We start from the raw sequence: 7,517 nt of genomic DNA, 5'->3' as shown, positions 1-7,517 counted from the left end.
TTATAATAATATCACTATATATAATTATATATATTTTATATAAATATAGTTGTTAAAATTATAGCGTTAAACTCAGCTAGCTCCCTGTGGAACGAATCGGACTTACTAAAAACTACACTACTCTACGATTAGGTACACTTCCTATAATTGTTGTAGCAAGGTTTAGGTATATCCCATCCGTAAATTAATAAAATCTGTGTAGTATTTCGTAGTATTTCGTAACAAAAATATAACTATTTCGTATACACCTGTACTTTAACATCAAGTTTTTGGCGCCGCTGCTGTGGACTCGGCGAAACGCTATATCTTTACGCTATATTTTAGTAAAACTATATTTTTGTAAAAATATATTATTTCTTATTTCATAAAAATATTTTGTATTTATAATAAGTGTTAAAAATAATAAAAAGAATATATATATATATATATATATATATATAAGACTTTATTTATTAAATTAAAAAGTACTTTTATTTTTAAGATTTTAAAATAAAAGCTAATTATATTTTATATAAATATTCTATAAATATTTTCTTTATTAAAATCAAAAATCAAATAAAAATATAATTTGGGCCAAAACTGGTACCAGCCCGAATCAGTTGTGGAATTCCTGAGCCATGCGATCGCATGACCCCAACGCTAAAAAATCATGCGGTCGCATGAGTCGACCTGACAGGCCACAAACCTGGTACGCATTTATGACGGTAGGGTTTATTAATATTTATTATTATTTATTAATTAGGGTTTAATTATTTATTATTAATTAGCTAGTATTTAGTTTTAATAATAATTAGTAATTTTAAGTGTAATTATTATTTTTAATTATATAGTTTAATATTTTTATATAATATAAATATAAAAATAATATTTGTATAAAATTTGTATTTCTATCATTTTAGTAATAAATTGTATATTTTAATCGTTTAATTTATAATTTGTATATTTATCATTCGTAATTAATTTTAAGATTAGTTTTTGCCGTAGTTATTTTTCTAGTTTTTAGGCTTTGCCGTAAAATCTCTCAAGTGCTTTTTCTTTAGATTAAGATTTAGGCGCTTTAGAATTTTGCGACGCCGTTTATATATTTTAGTGCCTTTTAAGTTATTGCCGTTTTGGATATAGATTTCCTTTTAAGCTTTAATACCTTTAGACGCAACTTTTAATATTTAGTTTTTAGACTTTTAAGTTTCGACGTTTTTCTTTCTTATTTTTATTTTTCGACCTTTTATTTTTTGACGTTTTTCGACGCGCTATTTTTCTTTCTTATTTCTCGACGCTCTAGTTTTTAGGACATAGAATTTTCTATTTCTTTTCTAAAATTTTAAAACGAAAAAATTATTCTAAGCAGTTAAATTGATAGACATCCAAAATTTTCTGGTTCGTAGTAATAGTTGGATTTGTTAGTGGCGAATTGTGGGCTTCCGATTTAAAGGGTCCTGGCTACCTACTGCATCTATTGGCTATTCGAAACGTGGGCAAAATCAGGAAAGTCTATTAATTTGATAACTTATATAATTTTTATTTTTATAACTAATAGGATATTCAGTGAATGCACCGAGCAAAACGTTCAACACCTTTCATACGTTCACCACCTGTAACTCGATCAAGACATCTAGCCAATATTATCGTTGATTTTTCTTTAGAATCGTCATCTAGTCGACCAAGTACTCCAATTCAAATTTCCGATAATCCATTTTTTGAACCCGACTTCACTACCGAGAACCCGGAGGATATTCAAGGACAATTCCAAGATCCTGAACCACTAATCATTCCTCCTGAACCACAAACCATTAAATCGGAATCCTCTAGTGATTCGTATTCAACAATTTCAATTATGGAAGTAACAAAACCTCTAAGTATGGAAGATCGAATGAGAGCCACACGTACGGGCCAAGGACACGCCATTATTAAGCCAGACATTAATGCGCCAGATTATGAAATCAAAGGATAAATCCTACACATGGTAACTAATCAATGTCAATATAGTGGTACGCCGAAGGAAGATCCAAACGAACATCTTCGAACCTTTAATAGGATCTGTACTCTATTTAAAATCCGAGAAGTGGAAGATGAACAAATCTATCTCATGTTATTTCCCTAGACTTTAAAAGGAGAAGCCAAAGATTGGTTAGAATCGTTACCTGAAGGGGCGATTGATACATGGGACGTTTTAATTAAAAAATTTCTTAAACAATTCTTTCCGGTATCTAAAGCCGTGAGACTTCAAGGAGAAATTGTTACATTCACGCAAAAGCCAAATGAAACATTATATGAGGCGTGAACAAGATTCGGAAAGTTGTTGAGAGGATGTCCTCATCATGGTTTAGACACTTATCAAATAGTACAAATATTCTACCAAGGTATCGACATTGCTACACGAAAAGGCATCGATATAGCAGCTGGTGGTTCCATTATGAAAAAAACCACAATTGAAGCTCACAAGATAATTGATAACACAGCCTTCCACTCACATGAGTGGCACCAAGAAAAAGATATCTTTCGTTCATCTAAAGCGGCTAGAGCCGATTCTAGCCATGACTTTGATTCTGTTTCCGCAAAAATAGATGCTTTTGAGAGACGAATGGAAAAGATGAATAAAGATATTCATGCAATACGAATCAGTTGTGAGCAATGCGGTGGACCACACTTAATGAAAGATTGTAACATTGAGCAAACGATGGAACAACGTGAGAATGTTTTCTACATGAACCAAAGGCCGGGAAATAATTATCAAAATAATTATCAACCGCCAAGCCCAAACTTCAATCGAAATCAAAACATTCTTTACAATCCAAATGGGCCAAACAATAACTCGTACAACCAACAAGGTCCGAATAACCAACCAACTCAAAACAACACTTTCAATCAACAAAGACCTAGCTTGTTTAAACCACCACAACAAACCGAAGAGAAAAAGTCAAATCTAGAAGAAATGATGGCAAAGCTAATGGAATCTCAAACACAATTTATTACATCTCAAACCCAAACAAATGAGAGGTTTGATCAGTCATTAAGAACTCAACAAGCTTCCATTTTGAATCTAGAAAAACACGTAGGTACTCTTGCTAGCATAATGAGTGAGAGGGAACAAGGAAAGCTACCAAGTAATACTGAAGTAAATCCTCGGAATGAGAATGTTAATATGGTATCAACAAATTCTGAAAAACCATCATCAGAAGATGGGAAGGTTTTAGATGTGAGTAACAATGAAGAAGTTACAACACCACCACCACTCGAGTATGTAAAGCCAGTGGTGGCACCCTACAGACCACCCATCCCGTTTCCAAGAAAAGGAGTTGAGTATGAGCAAGTAATAGGTAATAAAGTTTGTTATACCTCTGGAAAGAAGAAGAAGAAGAATAAGAAAATACAAGAAACAAAAACAGTAAAAGTAAACCTGGTGAAGACAGTTCCACCAAAAGTTCCACCCAGGTTGGGTGATCCGGGTGAATTTATTGTTCCTTGTCTACTTAGTGATTGTGTCATGTATGATGCACTAGCAGATTTAGGTGCGAGTGTGAGTATTATGCCTCTTTCATTATATAAAAGATTAGGAGTAGATGAGTTAAGTCCAACGAAAATGAGTGTTCGACTCTTTGATCAAACTATTAAGCACCCAGTTAGAATTGCTGACAACCTACCCGTTCAAGTAGGTAATTTAACCTTTCTAGTAGAATTCATTGTCATTGACATTGAAGAGGACCCAAACATTCCTCTAATTTTTGGTCGACCATTCTTAGCATCCACCGGGGCGTTATTTGATGTAAGAGAGGGTAAAATGACACTTAGTAATGATGAAAAATCGATCACCTTTGTGATTCGAAAGTCTAAATCTCCACCAACCAAAACCGTTGAACCAACAAAAATGATTGGTAAGAACCATGTTGTTTTACCAACTCCAACGGTAGTGCTTAACAATAATAAAACGCCTAAGTATGGGGAAGATGAAGCAACACCTAATGATGACCTGATAACAAAGAACCCCGTTGTTGATACGAAATTAAATGACCCCGTTATTAATAGTTCAATGAAGAAACTTATTAAACGGATTCGCGATGTTAGAATTAAGGGGAACTTTAAGTTATGTAACCGGTTAGTATCTAATCTATTGCCTAAAGAAAAGGCGAAACTAGTTGAATTTGTGGATATTACACAGGAATTCGACCAATGGCTTAAAGCAAAAGTCAAAGATATGCAAGTTGATTATGGTTGATAATGCTAAAAACGAACATATATTTCATAGCATTATTCCTCAAGAAAGACAAGCTTTTAGTTGCAATTGTTCTATTTACAAGTGATATTCGTTTAAATAATAAAAGGTGAAGACAAAAGACAGATTCGGCGAATTGAAGACGCAAACGACCAAAAAGCTCAAAAGTACAAAAGACAATCAAAGAGGTTCCAATTATTGATAAGAAACGTCTCGAAATTACAAGAGTACTAGATTCAAAACGCAAAGTACAAGATATTAAATTGTACGCAAGGACGTTCGAAAATCCGGAACCGGGACCAGAGTCAACTCTCAACGCTCGACGCAACGGACTAAAAATTTCAAGTCAACTATGCACATAAATATAATATAATATTTAAATAATTCTTATAATTATTTAATATATTATATTTATTTAAAACCGTCGGTAAACAAAGAGCCAAACTCCTCTGAGCTGTAATTTCAAACTCCGCGACTCGCGGAGTTTGAAGGCAAAATTGGCCGCGAGTCGCGGAGCCCCAATTTCAGAAACTCCCTATAAAGCTCGCGCATTCTGATCGTAATCATCATCTTTTTCTTCTCCTCATTCATACATAAAATATATATATATATATATTTATAATTTATATTTTAATTTTAATTATAATTCTAATAATAAGGGTATGTTAGCGAATGTTGTAAGGGTGTAAGTCGAAATTCTGTCCGTGTAACGCTACGCTATTTTTAATCATTGTAAGTTATGTTCAACCTTTTTAATTTAATGTCTCGTAGCTAAGTTATTATTATGCTTATTTAATCCGAAGTAATCATGATGTTGGGCTAATTACTAAAATTGGGTAATTGGGCTTTGTACCATAATTGGGGTTTGGACAAAAGAACGACACTTGTGGAAATTAGACTATGAGCTATTAATGGGCTTTATATTTGTTTAACTAAATGATAGTTTGTTAATGTTAATATAAAGATTTACAATTGGGCGTCCCTATAAATTACCGTATACACTCAATCGGACACGATGGGCGGGGTATTTATATGTACGAACAATCGTTCATTTAACCGGACATGGGAATGGATTAATAGCCACTAGAATAATTAAAACAGGGGTGAAATTATGTACAAGGACACTTGGTATAATTGATAACAAAATATTAAAACCTTGGGTTACACTCAGTCGACATCCTGGTGTAATTATTAAACAAAGTATTAAAATCTTGTTACAGTTTAAGTCCCCAATTAGTTGGAATATTTAACTTCGGGTATAAGAATAATTTGACGAGGACACTCGCACTTTATATTTATGACTGATGGACTGTTATGGACAAAAACCAGACGGACATATTAAATAATCCAGGACAAAGGACAATTAACCCATGGGCATAAAACTAAAATCAACACGTCAAACATCATGATTACGGAAGTTTAAATAAGCATAATTCTTTTATTTCATATTTAATTTCCTTTATTTTATATTTAATTGCACTTCTAATTATCGCATTTTTATTGTTATTGTATTTAATTGCACTTTTAATTATCGTACTTTTTAATTATCGCAAGTTTATTTTATCGCACTTTTATTATTCGCAATTTCATTATCGTTATTTACTTTATGCTTTAATTTAAGTCTTGTATTTATTTTTAATATTTTACATTTGGTTTTAACTGCGACTAAAGTTTTAAAATCGACAAACCGGTCATTAAACGGTAAAAACCCCCCTTTATAATAATAATATTACTTATATATATATATTTGTATTTTTATAAAAGTAAACTAATATAGCGTTAAGCTTTGTTTAAAAAGATTCCCTGTGGAACGAACCGGACTTACTAAAAACTACACTACTGTACGATTAGGTACACTGCCTATAAGTGTTGTAGCAAGGTTTAAGTATATCCATTATATAAATAAATAAATATCTTGTGTAAAATTGTATCGTATTTAATAGTATTTTCTGCAAAAATATAAGCTATTTTATATACTACTCTGCTAAAACACCAAGTATTTTTGGCGCCGCTGCCGGGGAGTCTCTTAAAAGCCGGAAGCGCAACGCTAATATAGAAAAAAAAAGATTTTTATTTTACTTTTATTAAAATTCGTTTTTATAAAAGTACATTTTAAATATTCGAAAATATAAAAAGAAAAAAAATTTATGTATTTTTAAGATTTTGTTAAATATTTAAGTTTTATAAAGTTTCTTTATTTTTATATAAGTTTTATTTAAGTATTTTGTTTTTATTTAAAAACATATAAAAAAAATATATATAAATCTAGTTTTAAGATTTTTATTTATAAAATTATAAAGTAATTCTATTTTTATTTAAGTTTTAAATATAAGTTTTTATTATACACATATTTTTTTATATAAACAGAAAAAATTAAAAACAGAAAATAAAAAAAAAATAAATAAAGAAAAACGCGTTGAATTTAAATAACCTGTCAGTTGAAAACTGGAACCCCGCGACTCGCGGGGTTTGATGCTTTGAATACCGCGACTCGCGGAGTAATCCTGACACGCTGACAGAAACCCTAAACTGAATTAATTACGAGGTAATTAATTATTATTATTATTATTTAACCCTAATTATTATTATTATTATAATTAGTTTTATTTTAACTTTTACTTTTTATTTAATTTATGTATTTAGTATTAATTAGTTTTATTAAATTGTAAAATTAATAGTTTTAATAAATAAATAATATAAAAATAATATTTTTATAAAAATTGTAATTTTTACAACTTTTTGTATATTTTTATATTTTGTCCCTTTTTAATCGTTTTAGCGTAATATTTGTATTTTTAGCTCATATTTAGTTTTAAACTTAGATTTTGCCATAGTTATTTTTATTTCTAGATTTTTAGGCTTTGCCGTAAAATCCCTTAAGTGCTTTTTCTTTAGACTAAGATTTAGGTACTTTAGAATTTTGCGACGCCTTTTTAAGTTTTAGTTTCTTTTTAAGTTATTTCCATTTGGGATTTAGTTTTCCTGTAAGCTTTAATATTTTTAGACGCCTTTTACCTATGTATCAATTATCATTCCAATTAGTAATCTCAATTTGCGATTATAATTTTAAGTTAGTTGTAGTAATAAGGTTAGGTTAGTCAAGTGTTTTTAAGTTTTATAAGTTTCTTTTATTTTTCCGTCACCTTTTATCTTTCTTTCTTATTTTTCTTTTTCTAGTTTTTTCCGATGAACTCTTTTTCTTTCTTATTTCTCGCTATTCTAGTTTTAGGACATAGATTTTTATTCTACTTCTTATCTAAATTTCTTAAAATTACGAAAATTTATTTTAAGTGGTTAAATTGATAGA

At 30.4% G+C, this 7,517-nt stretch overlaps 1 non-coding gene across 1 annotated transcript; it reads right to left on the bottom strand.

Moving 5' to 3' along the window:
* Window positions 1-2,218: 2,218 nt before the first annotated feature.
* On the bottom strand, window positions 2,219-2,325 carry LOC139869799 (small nucleolar RNA R71). Its single transcript, XR_011766378.1, has one exon. It is a non-coding gene; the product is annotated as a small nucleolar RNA R71 (small nucleolar RNA).
* Between the last annotated feature and the right edge of the window lie 5,192 nt (window positions 2,326-7,517).

The sequence above is a fragment of the Rutidosis leptorrhynchoides genome, chromosome 9, assembly GCF_046630445.1.
Source record: "Rutidosis leptorrhynchoides isolate AG116_Rl617_1_P2 chromosome 9, CSIRO_AGI_Rlap_v1, whole genome shotgun sequence".
NCBI lineage: Eukaryota > Viridiplantae > Streptophyta > Magnoliopsida > Asterales > Asteraceae > Rutidosis > Rutidosis leptorrhynchoides.
The sequence above is the reverse complement of the archived record's forward strand: the minus strand, read 5'-3'. Positions and strand labels throughout refer to the sequence as shown.